General features: G+C 42.2%; 1 long non-coding RNA gene across 1 annotated transcript in view; it reads right to left on the bottom strand.

The window, feature by feature from the left end:
* The window catches only part of LOC138990384 (uncharacterized), a 102,829-nt gene that overhangs the window by 36,537 nt on the left and 51,854 nt on the right, over positions 1-14,438 (bottom strand). The gene's annotated exons all lie outside the window — the stretch shown is intronic.

The raw sequence follows: 14,438 nt of genomic DNA, 5'->3' as shown, positions 1-14,438 counted from the left end.
GGCAGAGTGACCTCAGTGTCCGAAAAGCCGTGTGTCACATTGCTGTAATAATTTACGACAAACATTTCTCTGTCTGGGATTTGCCTTTAAATAGAAATCACAGATGATGCAAGCTCAGGGGCATCACCTCTAGGCACAAAACCCGCCAGTGGAGAAAACTGCACGGAAGGCTTTCACGGGTTTTGGGGGCTGTGGCATGAAAGAGCCCAGCTGTTCCTGTTCCATCTGCTATTTTTTCAAGGTCAGTGGATATGGGAAAGTTGTAGCTGGGAATGAGTAGCTTTTACCTCACAGGCTCTTAACAGACTCAGGGTCTGTGCTCATTGTGGTGTCTGTATTCTCCTAAGCAGCTCAGCCCCCAGATCTGTCTCTTACAGGCCCACCCATTTGGAGTTCATGAGCATCTCAGGACTCAGGAGAGGTGCAGCGATGTCCACTGGTCTAGACAAAGGAGCTCATAGCCAAGGAGACCCTCCGGGCCCATGTCAGCCACACAGATTTCCACTGGCTCCCACCCAAGGAGCCCGTGGTCTCAGGCCCAGCTCCTTCAAACTGCAGTTCTGCCTGGCCTTCCCTAGCATTTATGGTTCACGGACTTGCCTCCTCTTCCTCTTGGTCTCAGGGAAAATTTCTTCGCTTGCATTTTCTCACAGAGGACTGTCTCTTAGTTTGAGCCAAGGAAAGGGCTTGACTTTCACAGCTTAAGTACTGGAATCTTCCTGTGTCTACTCCCCATCCTCCTAGTCAAACAGGGCAACTCTGATGCTTATCAGGGAGCTTCTGAGAGCAAGACATTCCACTTTCCAGGCCTCAAAGTGAGTCAACAAAGAGACAGAATCCATTCTTAAGCAAACGCTGTCTTTATGGATATTGGACCCAAACAAGTTCTGTTACATGGAACATACTGATGGAATTTAACATGTAGAATATCTAAAACTTAATGCCAAGAATTAATGCTTCAAAATAGACATGGAGGTGAAAGATCACAAAACATAGGTCATAACTGAAACACACAATACAATGTTCTGAAAGCAGAGATCCAGAAAAATGTCTGTTAAAAGCAAAACATGGTTAGAAACACGCTGATATCAGGACTTACACATATAGACATACAAGTGTAGGTTTGTGTGTACATGTGTATTTGTATACATGCATGTGTGTTTATAGGTACACACATACATGTGAACACACACACATACATTTATATGTATAAAGAGAGAGTGGTGGACATGAGGAAAGATCTCTTGACCACCATTCTTACTTCCATTTCCTATTTCTAAGCAGCAAACAAATTTGCCCTTAGGACTAAAGTTTTAGGTTAGAGGAAATCTCTGGGACATTGGAATCAGGGCATCAGAGCAGCTAATGGGAATTGCTTTTCATATCTCATGACACCATGTGATTCACCTTACACAGGGCTCTGGTTACCAGCCCCTTTCCGCTCCTGTGCCTTCACTCACTCCCTTCCTTTCGGTTTCATGTCCCTGATCTCAGACGTAGTACAGACTATCTTAGGGAATTATCTGCATGGAATCCTGTCAGTCTGGTTTATTGTACTGGATAGCAGGTAGATGAATTATTTTCTGGTCAACAGGCAGAAGAGAACAGCAGTGAGCCCGGATGCAAAGGTATGTTTGCCCAGGCAGCTGTTCCCACCTGTCTTTCCAGGTAAAGAGCAAAAGGGGATGTAAGCCATCACCAACACTGAAAATCCCGTGTTGAACTGGAACCAGGACATCGGAGTAGAGGCTCTGGATAGGATTTAAGGCAGCAGAACTCTTTCACTGACCACGGGGACCCCTGTCATCTGGAGCTGAGCACTTTCTTCTTCTGGGAGCAAATAATCTTTGTTCTCAGTGCTGCTTTTAGTTTATCAGATGTAGGAAAATCTTCAGTGTGTCAAAGTTAGAGTGCTTGACCCTTGCTGTTCTAAGATACGTACTGCTTCAGGGCTCCCATCATTCTTCCAGAAAGCTCACAGGACAATATGGAAATTTTGCAAAAAAGGAAAATCCTGGGGCTCACAGAAGACTGAGATGAGGGAATTCATCTTTCCATTTACTCTTTGTGACTGCTGTTACTAAGAATACGCTAAAATTGTTATGTATTTTTCAGGCATTTGGCCAAAGCACCAAGCCATTTTGAGTTTGACTGGAAGGAGAGCTATTCCCTCAAAATCACTACTTTGATAAATATTTTTATTTTATCCCCTTGATGGATTTAATTCAGTCATTTGCTTATTGCATTGAGAGATTCAATGGCAAAGATATTTAATTATGCCTAACCTTTATCCCATTAAGTAGATTAAAAGTCTAAAGCACTGGCTAGCCTCCTGTATAGAGCTGGCTTGTTAGATATGTACATTCAACTGCAGCTTGCAAAAAAAGCAAGAAATTACGTCAGCCTTAAAACAGTACTTATTCAGGATTTGGTTCTATTTTGAGCTGATGCTTGGCTTAATTTTACAAAGCAAGGAAATAATAGGACAGTGAAGGTACTGAATTCATAAATACATTTCTGTTAGCAAGAAAGGCCAAAAAAGTCATCCAATGTAAATTTACCCTCGGCTACTGAGTGATTGCTCTTTCAAGGACTTGGGAAATTGGCAAGACTTCTGGTTCTGTGCCAGCAATGTTCTTAAATGTGGTTTTATAACAGAAAAAAAAAATGCTACACTTAAGAGAGTAGATGCAGGAATCTTATTTGGGTGAGGTCTCTCTCAATGGAGGGCTTCCCTAGTGGCTCAGATGGTAAAGAATCCGCCTGCAATGTGGAAGACCTGGGTTCGATCACTGGGTTAGGAAGATCCCCTGGAGGAGAGCATGGCAACCCACTTCAGTATTCTTGCCTGGAGGATTCCATGGACAGAGAAGCCTGGCGGGCTACAGTCCATGGGGTCACAAAGAGTCAGAAATGGCTGAGCTACTAAACCTCTCAATGGAATCCCTAAAAGGGAGTTGAGGGAAAAATCTACACACTGATGTCTAGTATTTTCTCTACTTGCCTCAGTAAGCTGGTAAGTATCTTGATAAGAAACTTCAATTGTGAATGATGCATATGCCACAATATCTTGATGCATGACAAAGTTTTTCTTGACACTTGATGCTGAGACACAGGAGATGTTATCTGTGCTAAAAAGCAAACGAAAAGTCCACACTGGGGAGGGTGTGTGTGTATGTATGTGTGTGCACGCATGTGCACACTAGTATGCTGGTAAATGTTTAACAACCAACCCTCTGAAATAAAAATAAAAAGCCCTAGTGTGTAGCATTTGCCAATTTCTATGATGTAAATACTCCCACCACAGCTGATTTCAAGGTCCCAGTAAGACTTCACTGAACACGGTAGGGAAGAGCACAGTAGCACACTATTATATAATATTCCCAGCACTCAGATACCGTGTGTGTGTGTGTGTGTGTGTGTGTGTGTGCGTCGTGCTCAGTCATGTCCGACTCTTTGTGGCCCTATGGACTGTACCCTGCCAAGCTCCTCTGTCCATAGGATTTTCCTGGCAAGAACGGGGATCTGGAGATGGGAGTTCGATCCCTGGATCAGGAAGATTCTCTGGAAGAGGAAACGGCAACCCACTCTAGTGTTCTTGTCTGGATAATTCCATGTGGAGATGGCTCACTCTGTAGGTCCCCAGAACTTCACTGTAACTTGACACAGATATAATATATAATCAGGAAGTAACAGACTTTTGAGTATTTATTAGCCAGAGTGTGAACTGTAGACTCCCCAAGAGTTTGGGTGACATTAATGGCAAGCCAAAAATGAAAATATGGGTTCACTTCGGCTGATGTCACCTCACAGCACAGGATTTTAGTACAAACTTTTCAACTAATTACTCATAGAACACTGTTTATCTTTACAGTATCTGGATTTTTAGCAAAGAAAATGTATTTCTGTAAATATCCTTATTGTGTATCAAAGAGCACAGAACAAGGGCTGCTGTCACTCTCATTGGCTGGTTCTTTCATGTCGCGGACTACAGTCACATATTTTTGTTGTTGTTGTAAAACCTTCACATACACCCTTGCTTTGGCAACTGATCCAGTCCTCCTGACCACAGACATGGGTTTATGACCCCGGTCTGCCACGTTAGAGTATTCCATCACTTTGGGAACAATAGTTGGTCCATGGCATCTGTGTTTGACTTCCTGAATCTAGCTGAGACTAGCTTAGTCCCTGGTCTTCTCAGTCCCAGCTACACAAGCTAGTCAATTTCTTTCCTGCCTCTTCCTCATCCTTCTTACTTATGCTGGTTGGTTTCTGTCACTTGCAACCAGGAAGTTGCAACTAATAAAGAGACTGGAACAGGCCAAGAAACCCTCTATTTAAAATTACTGAGATTGAGGATGGATAGAAGGAAGGAAGGAAAGGAGAAAGGAAGGAAAGGAAAGAGGAAAGAAGGGGGAAAACAACAAAAAGATAAATAAGGGAGAATCAAATTTAAATAAAATATTCATGTGTGGGAGGTAGTTGGAAGATCTGCCTAACAGATTCTCAGTAGTATGTGCTGCTTGCATTCTAAGTTTTTCAGTCGTGTTCAACTCTTTTCGACCCTGGACTGTGGTCCACCAGGCTCCTCTGTCCATGGGATTCTCCAAGCAAGAATACTGGAGTGGGTTGCCATGCGCTCCTCCGGGGGGAATCTTCCCAATTCAGGGATCAAACCTGCAGTTCCTGTGGCTTCTGCATTGCAGGCGGATTCTTTACTGCTGAGTCACTGAGGAAGCCCTCTTGGCAATATATTTGCGACTAAATCTTTATGAATCCTTACCCCTCCAAAAATCATTAGAAATATTCTTCTGAAACACTCAACCTTTCCAGATATTTTTTCATAAATCCTTTCTTAACGCAAGTTTTGCATGTAAGGAAGCAGGAGCAGAAGAAGTGACTTGTTCATAGTGATTTTATGCAGAGACTAGATAAGAGTACCCATCTAAATATCTCTTAATTCTGCCTTCATCTCCTTCCCATCATTTGCCATGACCTTGAGTTGACTCCTCTTTATTTCCTGCCCAGACTGTGGTCATAGTCTTCTCTCTGTTCTTCTGGGTTCTGATGTCTTCTTTATTCATTCCCTTTTGTATTACTATAGGAACTATCATCCTAAATGGAAATTTAACCATGCAACATATAAATCTAAATGTCTTGATATGGCCCATGACATCCTTGCCTCATTACCTATCATGCCGACCCCACACTCTAGCCAAATTTTCTGTTGTTTTCCAAACACACCAGGCTTTTTCTCATTGATGTTCTCCTGTTCATAATGTTCAAAAGTTTCTGGGATAACTTTTCCTCTTTTCTCTTCTTGAAAAAAAAATACTCAGTTTAGGCGTCATCATGAAACTTTCCTAAAATTTTCCATGGAAAGAGCTTCCTTTCTGCACATTAATAATACTTGAGTTCACATGTTTATGATTGCAATTATTACAACAAAGAGGAATAATTTATACATTTCCCTACTAAGTTGTGTGCTCCTTCAGGAAGGGAACATTTTCCTTTATCATCATTACATTGCACTTTATTTGGTACATTTTGGATGTTTGGCATATTATTTGAATGAATTATTGCATAAATGATCAAATTAATGATCAAATCAGATATTCTCTAAGCACCAATCCCATGAAGTAGATGCTACTATTACAATTTAACCCTGAGGAAATGAAAACTTAGAGGATTGAGTCACCCAAGAAAGTTTACCCAAGAAAGGATGGTGAAACCAGGATTTGACCCAGGCCATCAGACTCCTGCTCTTACTAAACTGCTCACCTAGATGGAAAATCTCCTTTCTGCTCCAGATATTTGGCCATTCCCTTTTTTGTTATCTGGTATCAGAGATCTACACAGCCAGCTTTTATTCTGAAAGCCAATGGACATTCCACGAAAATTCAGTCCACCATCCCTGTTATGCTCTTGCTTGAGCTTGACAGGAAGGTCGGCCTAAGTCCGTCTCTGAGACATCTGGGTGTAGGGCAGAAAAGTGCTTTCCCAGAGGGCTCTGCCCTGAGGGATGAGTAATCTTTTTCTGCCCTTTCAGGGTGGGGCTTTAAGATTTAGAGAGCTAGTCTTAATTAGAGCATTTCCTGGCTGAGTAAATATTAAACTTAAATTCAGCTACGCCTTTGGTTAGCAGGTCAGGGCTTGAGACTTTGCCTCCCATGATTCCCCTCAGGTTCTTCGTTTGAGAGTGGGGGTGGGGAGGAAAGCAGAGAATGCAGCCTAGGAGACAGGGAGACTCCAGGGACGCTGACGAGGCGGAGACCTAGTCAAGCCGCTCAGCAGATCTGTTACTAAACCTCGTACACACAGTTACCATTCCAACTGGTTAAATATTAACCTGTGGTGCTGTTCCTGCCGTTGGCCGTTAATTAGACATTGTTTAAATGAATAATTCTGAGAGTCACCTGCCAGGAAGGCCACCTTGGGTAAAGCAAGGGTTTCTCTATATTCTAAGAAGCCAGACACTTGACAGTCACAAATGAAGAACACAAAAAGGTTTTAAGGGGCAGCAGGGATGTCACTGGACTTAGTCCCAGCTTTCTTATTTTAACTGGAACACTGGCCAGAGGACCTAAGTGAAGAGCGCCACACCTGCCAACCGCATGGGCCCATCACCCTGTGCTCCCAGGACCGCGGCAGACTTTGATGACCTGAACATGCTGAGAACTGAGGACACTGGGCAGGGCTGGCTGACCGGGCCCTTTAATGAGCTGCTATTACTGCAGGAGCTGTTGTGTGAACTGATTTAGATCTCTTAGGAAGCGTGGGGTCTAACACAGAAGGGGTAGAGGCTGTGAAAAGTAGAGAGTAAGGGACTGAGCCCAAGGGCACACCCCGGCCTGGCTGGTCAAGGAGGCTGGTATTCGGAGTACAGGGAGTGAGACTCCTGGCCAGTGTCCCTGCATCCTTCTGGAAACAGTACCTTGTTTTTACCCTAGTGAACTACCGTCTGTCCTCGGTCAATCAAGGTGCCTTGCTCACCCCCAGCCACGGACAGGTCTCTCACTCAAGCTGGGTTATTTATATGTTTTCTCTCCGGAATCTGACTTTTGAACAAAGTGACAAAATGACGCTAGAGTTGCTTTCTCCTACTAAGATAGCAGCCATCAGTTCTGCTGCTTGGGGCACGCTTCTGCTCTAACTTCACAATTTCTGCATGTTCCAAGTCTACTTTTTTAACTTTCCTTTCTGTTCTGGGAGTTACTCCACAGTCATCACATAAATGCCTTTTCTGTTTTTTAGTCCAAATTTGTTTCTCTTGCTTGACAAATAAAAAACAGAGTTGATACACTATGGAAATATATACACCTTTAGATTCAGAGAAGAAAATGGCAACCCACTCCAGTATTCCTGCCTGGAGAATCTCATGGACAGAGGAGCCTGGCGGGCTCCATGGGGTTGCAAAAGAGTCAGACATGACTAAGCGACTGAGCACACACACATATATATCCCCAGTATGAATGGATTACCCATGCCCCGGCCAAACTTAATTTTGGATCAAGTTGGATAAATCTCAAATCATTCTAGTTAACAGACATTTTAATATCCAAAAAATACACTTTAATTACCTCACAATGATCTCCAGTAGGTAAAAGAAGTTATAAGATCAGTTGTCATAAGTGAACAAAAATACATAAAATTTGGCCACAGGGAGATTTCTGGATCCTTTGACATTCAAATGAACATAGACTCATGTTTATGCATCACTAGAGTCTATAGCTACAGTTTTATTTCAGTCCTGGAATATTGATAATAGTCATAGGTCAATTTATGAGGTTTTATAATAAATTTTTTCCCAGACCAAGCAATACCTCAGTCACAGTCCTTACTCATCAGTCATCCCTATAAAAAAGAAAGCAATGAAGTCGGGACCAGGCCTGCCCAGTTAATTAAGTCCTGAATTGCCTCACAGGGTAACCTTCCCAGCAGAGCTCTAGGCAATATAACCTGGGGGTAAGGAGAACAGAAATTCCATTTCCCACTGAGTCACTTAGCACAGCATCTTGAGTAACTTACTCAACCACCCTGGGTTCCACTTACCTGAGAGACAGAATGAGGATGAGGAAATGAGAATACCAAGCACATACATAATTTGAAAGAATGAAGGAGAGACTAGTGACACTATGACAAAAGATTAAAAGAAGCCACAGTAACCTCTTCCGTCAGGGTTATACACAATCAGAAATGTAAATATGCCTCATATGAGTATTCACCCTTTCTACAAACCTTTCTCTCCACAGAGACAATTAAGATTTTCATTACTCAAAAGACAGAAGGCTGAGATTTTAACAACTTCATTTCATTGGTTCAGACACTTATTCATCCACATTTTAACATTTCTGAAATCTGGATGTGTTTACAATTCTTATTTTCACATCACTGAAGTAGGTATGCATCTTATAATTCATGGCATCTTAAATTTACTGACACAGCATTTCTTTTTTTGCTTATACAGATAGATCTACATAGACTTAACTCCTTCCAGTGAATGGCTTGCTGAAGGGATTGTGGTGGCCCTGCTGGCTTTGGAACCTTGAACTTCTGTAAGAGGTTGACATTCAGAGATAACCAGAAGCACCCCTTATCCACTAGCACAGATTCATTTAGGACAGAGTTTGACTGGTGGGTGCTTTAATAAGAAGACACACAGAACTCTGTGAGACCATCTAGCTGAATGGGGGTTGGAGGAAAGCTGTCAGGAAGACTTTGTGGGAGAAGTGATATCTTTGCTGAGAATGAAAGAGAGGGTCAGAGTCATCTAGAACAAAGCTACTCAAAGTATCTGCTAAGTCTATATGTTAACAGTCTTCCCTGGGTAGTTACAGAAATTGAGAAGTAAACATTTAGAAACTTTTATAACATTTGGGAAAAGTCATTTTATGTCTGTTGAATCTAATTATTAAAAATTGGGGAGTGTACTTTGTTCTAAAAATTTGTTTTCCTGGTAATTAATTTTATTGTATTTTATTTAAAATATCAGTCAGGACAGATTGGAAATTTAAAGAAACAAAGCTAAAAACCACCTGGCTTTTCCTTATGGATCTTGGAGGAACACTGTGTTCAAGGAAGCGATGAGGAAAGACTTCAGAGACGTAAGCAGCATTTGTGAAATTCTGGATAAGAGAGAGGTTGAGATTAAGAGAGCGAGGTGGGCGCAAGGGATGACCATTTGTGTAAAATTTCACATGAGGGTTAAGAAAATGTAAAAATACAGACCAACAAAAATGTTACAAGCTGGTAGTATCTACATGGTAGTATTTCAAAGAATTTTCATAGCCTTAATTTTAAACTTCTTCACCACTACAGAGCATCCTGTGGTGGACATGCTTTGATTTTACCTATGCAGCATCTGTTCTCCTTCCAGGGGGTGTAGGACTTAGACTAGACCAGTGGGCCTCCCGCCCTGGGACTTGCAAGAACAGAAGTACAGCAACATCAGCCCCCAAGAAGCCCGCCCGCTTTGTTCTGTTCCCTCAGGAGCTGCAGAGCTGTCAGAGGGGAACCAGCTGGTAGCGCTGTCTGAAAGCTGGGTTCTGAGAATTTCTTCCAAATGCTTAGAGGATGCATTGAGAGAGAGCATGTTTTTCTACCTATCTTCCTGGCTTAGCTGCCAAGCATATTATATCACGGGGGAAGCTTTACAGAAAATTCACATGAAGTGTGAACTTTTATGTAGAAAATAATGTGCTTATGTGAAGTGTGAGTGTGAAGGTCGCTCAGCCATGTCCAACTCTGTGACCACATGGACTGTAGCCCGCCAGGTTCCTCTGTCCATGGAATTCTCCAGACAAGTATACTTGAGTGGGTTGCCGTTTCCTTCTCCAGGGGATCTTCCCAACTCAGGGATAGAACCCAAGTCTCCCACATTGCAGGCAGATTCTTTACTGTCTGAGCCACCAGGGAAGCCCAAACATACTGGAGTGGGTCACCTATCCCTTCTCCAGGGGATCCTCCTGACCCAGGAATCAAACCGGGGTCTCCTGCACTGCAGGTGGATTCTTTACCAGCGGAGCTACCAGGGAAGCCCAAAGCACTTATAAGGAGCTTTGATTTTCCCTGTTTACTTACTTTGGCTGGCTTGGTGTACTGAAGGTTGGGTAGTTTTATAAGATTTCGAGAAGATGAGTTCAGGAATCCCAAGTGAAGATCGCATCTGGACTTCTTGCTGATGGTTTCAGATGTGAGACATCTGATTTACCAGACACTAAGTGAAGCAGACACATCACAACACCTGCCTGATCCAATTCTTTCAGTGTAGGGTCATCTGGGACTGGATTCTGTTGACGCCACATAGATTTCATCTCCCTATAAAACTCTCTCCCCTGGAGAACACTTAAAAGGAATAAAGATCAGGAAGCCACCTAAAATAGGGACTCCAACTTCCACTAGCCAGGCCTGGGAGAGGGAGCAAGCAGAGAGAGTCCAAAACAGAGAAAGCCCATACTATTGGACTTATCAGGAGACGGGACTGTTTACCTGGGCAATGGAATAGAGCGTCAGTCCATCCAGCTATTTGGGACATGATTCCCATACAACGAGTCCCTTTTCAACAGGGTGTAATATGTTTCTACTGCCCAAGAATTAAGGTGTTGAAAATTATAACCCCCATTTCTTAGTTTAGGGATATTCTTTCAGTATCATTTAGTTTCTGCATCACAACAGGAGCTACAGAGCTGGGGAGCAATATCTACATACTTCCCAGAGTGGAAGCACATATCCACTTCCAGGTTCCTAGGGGGAACATCAGAATGGAGAAAGTGCCCACCATTAACTCTTATGACTTGTAAAACTGAAGCCTCAGTTCTAATTTTCTGTTAGAATCATAAAGAGGGCTTCCCTGGTGGCTCAGTGCTAAAGAATCTGCCTGCAATGTAGGAGACCCTGGTTTGACCCCTGGGTTGGGAAGATCCCCTGAAGAAGGGAATGGCAACCCACTCCAATATCCTTGCCAGAAAAATTCCATGGACAGAGAAACGTGGTGGGCTACAGTCTGTGGGGTCACAAAGAGTCAGACATGACTAAGCACGATGATAGAGAATCATAAAGATCTGTCAGGATAGAAAACAAAATCAAGTAATTGTTCAGTGAAAGAGTGCTAAATGATCAAGTGAGTCTCCCATAGTCCTGTTAGTTTCATCCAGAAAATAAATATGTCTTAAAAACATTGCCTGAGATCGTTATAAGAAATAACAAAAGTAACTTACAGGCCCTAGATGAGAAACTCCTTAAAACATGCTGATGAAATGAAGATATGTCCTTCCTCCCAAGGAAAGGAGCTTTAGGAGGACATTCCTTCATTCAGTCATTGTACAAATGATTATTTAGTATATACTGTGTTTCAGGGACCAATTAAGTGAGGAGAATACAGCAGTGAACAAAAAAACAAAAACCTCTGCCCTCAGGGAGCCTATATTCTAGGGGAGAAAGAGATAATGAACAAATAAGTAAAAGTGCAGAGAAAATGAAGGTGCCGACAAATAACAAATGTTGGTGACAATGTGGAGAAAAGGGAACCCTCATACACTGGGAGGGGGATAATCGGTGCATCCACTGTGGAAAACAGCACAGAGGTTTCTCAGAAAACTAAAGACAGAACTACCATGAAAGTGAAGCGAAAGTGTTAGTCGCTCAGTCATGTCCGACTTTTTGTAGCCCCATGGACTATAGCCTGCCAGGCTCTCTGTCCATGGAATTCCCCAGGCAAGAATTCTGGAGTGGGTAGCCAATCCCTTCTCTAGGGGCTCTTCCTGACCCAGGGATTGAACCTGGGTCTCTAGAACTACCACATGACCCAATAAATCCACTCCTGGGTATACACCCCAAAAGCCCGTACTAACTCAAAAAGGTACGTGCACCCCAATGTTCATAGTGGCATTATTTACAATAGCCAAGACACAGAAGAAATGTAAGTGTCCATCAACAGATGAATGGATAAAGAAGATGAGGTACATATAAACAACAGAATACTATATTTAGCCATTGAAAATGCAATTTTGCCATTTGTGGCATCATAGATGGACTTGGAAGAGATTATGCTAAGTGAAACAAGTCAGAGAAAGACAAATAAGATATGATGTCTCTGATATGTAGAATCTAAAAAATACAGCAAACTAGTGAATATAACAACAACAAAAAAACAGATTCACAGATATAGAGAACAGATCAGAGCTTACCAGTGGGGAGAGGGGTGGTTGGGGCAATATAGGAGTAGAGGGAAAACAGGTTATTATGGAGTTAAATGAAATCATGTTGTATGAAACTGTTGAAAATTATAAAGTCCTATAGAATTTTAAGAATTTTTTTTTTAAATGCCACCATCTAGGTGGTGCTGTTAAAGTCTCTGCAACTAGAGAATATTGTGCTTAGTGAAATAAGTCAGATAAAGACAAATTCTGAATAGTGTCAGTTATTTGTGGAATCTAAAAAACAATACAAATGAATGTATATGCAAAACACACAGACTCAGATATCTGGTTATCAAAGGAAGAGGGAATGGAGGAGAAGCAAAATTACAAGTATGGGATTAAGAGATACAGTCTACTATGTGTAAAATACAAGCAACAAGGAAATACTGTATAGCACAAGGAATTATAGCCATTATCTTATAGTAACTTTCAATGGAGTATAATGTAAAAATACTAAATCACAATGCTGTACACCTGAAACTAATATTGTAAATCAACTACAATTTTTTTTTGAAATGGAGGTGCCAGGGAGTTAGGAAGTATGGAACTCTCTGTGGCAGTGACATTTGAACAAAGACCTAAGAACATGATGGAATAAACATATAGCAGCTGGGAGAGAACGTCTCAAAGAACGAGTCTGGAAAATCAACATCAATATTTAATCAAGTCCAAGATGACCCTTTAGGTGTGAATCTCACAAACTTCCCTGGTGGTTCAGCAGTAAAGAATCCACATGCAATGCCGGAGATGCGGGCTCGGTCCCTGGGTCAGAAAGATCCCCTGGAGAAGGAAATGACAACCCACCCCAGTATTCTTGTCTGGGAAATCCCACGGACAGAGGAGCTTGGCAGGCTACAGTTGACGGGGTCACAAGAGTTGGACACGACTTAGCGACTAAACCACCACAGCACCCTCACAAACTGTGACAGACATTCATGTCTCTTCTCCATGCTCAGAGGCAGATAGCCCTGGAAGGCAGAGACTGGACTGTGTGGGGTAGATCTCACTCTGCTGTCTCTAGGTTCATACTGGCCACACGTGTCTTCACCAAGTTCCAACCCCGTGTGCCCCTCTCTGCCCCACTCTTGCTTCCATCTCATTCCTCTTTTTTTGTTTTAAGCAGCAAGGACAGATTTTAATTACTAATATACTATCACAACAGGAAAAAGAGTCCCATGTGAACTGAGCCGAACAACTGCAGAAGTGACTGGGCTTTTTTTTCTTTTCTGTTGAGATATAATCCCTCTTTCTTTTTAAAGAAAAGCCACAGCCAACCTTTAATTGTTGCTTTTGGGTGGAAAAGTGATACTTTGGATCAGGGAAGGGAAAAGTTTTAAACAGAATGCACAAAGTTGAGAGCTTCTGAACATACTGTCTTCAAGTAATCTCTTGAGATCTATTAACTGAATAGACAGAAAGGAAATTAGGGTTGGGAAGGTGGAGTTGGATGCAGTGTCCCATGTCTTTTTATATATTCTAGATGGACTAGCTTGGCTAGTAAAAGTCAAATGCTGTAAGGTTATTGCCTTTCAAGTCAGTCCTAAGAAAACACACTGTCAGAAGTGGTGTGTTCCAGATGTGGTAGACAAGAGGGAGAAGCTAGGGATGGGCGGCTCTATTTTCTGGATTCTGACCTGTTTGTAATCTGTTGTTACGGGTTCTTCAGATTTGAATAAGTCTCTGGGCTCAGCACTGTGAATCACAGGTTTCTAGGTTCCCCTAGGGAAATAGCCTTATTTCTTGTGATGCTATTTGCCTAGTAATTTATAATTTTATTTGTTCTAGTAAGCAGCTGAAGTTCAGCACGTTCTTATTCATTTTGTACAATAGGCACTAAATGACTCTGAATGCCAAGCACCTAATCAGCTTAAGAAAACCTTCATGCTGGCCAAAAGTTTGTGCTTTTCTGATATGCTGAATTTACCCATGATCGAATCTAAATGAGAAAGTCAGTTCTTTCTTGTCTAACTTATCTCAGGGAATGAGGTGAAGCAGCCCAAGGCTTTCAGGAAGGTCCTTCCTCATATGAGGTCTTATCAGATGTCTTTTATACTGGGGCTGAGAGTAGGGAGAAAAGGGGAAATTACAGAGGCTTAAAATGAAAATCCACTTTAGAGATCAGCTGACTCATGGTCAAATTTTGTTGTTGTTGCTGTTTAGCAGCAAAATTATATTTTGTTAAGCCAAAGCTGAGCTCAGTTCTCAAGCAGGCTGGATGCAGACTGCAGCAGAATCACCATC

The sequence above is a fragment of the Bos mutus genome, chromosome 2 (assembly GCF_027580195.1).
Source record: "Bos mutus isolate GX-2022 chromosome 2, NWIPB_WYAK_1.1, whole genome shotgun sequence".
Classification (NCBI taxonomy): domain Eukaryota; kingdom Metazoa; phylum Chordata; class Mammalia; order Artiodactyla; family Bovidae; genus Bos; species Bos mutus.
This window is presented reverse-complemented; position numbering and strand designations above follow the sequence as displayed.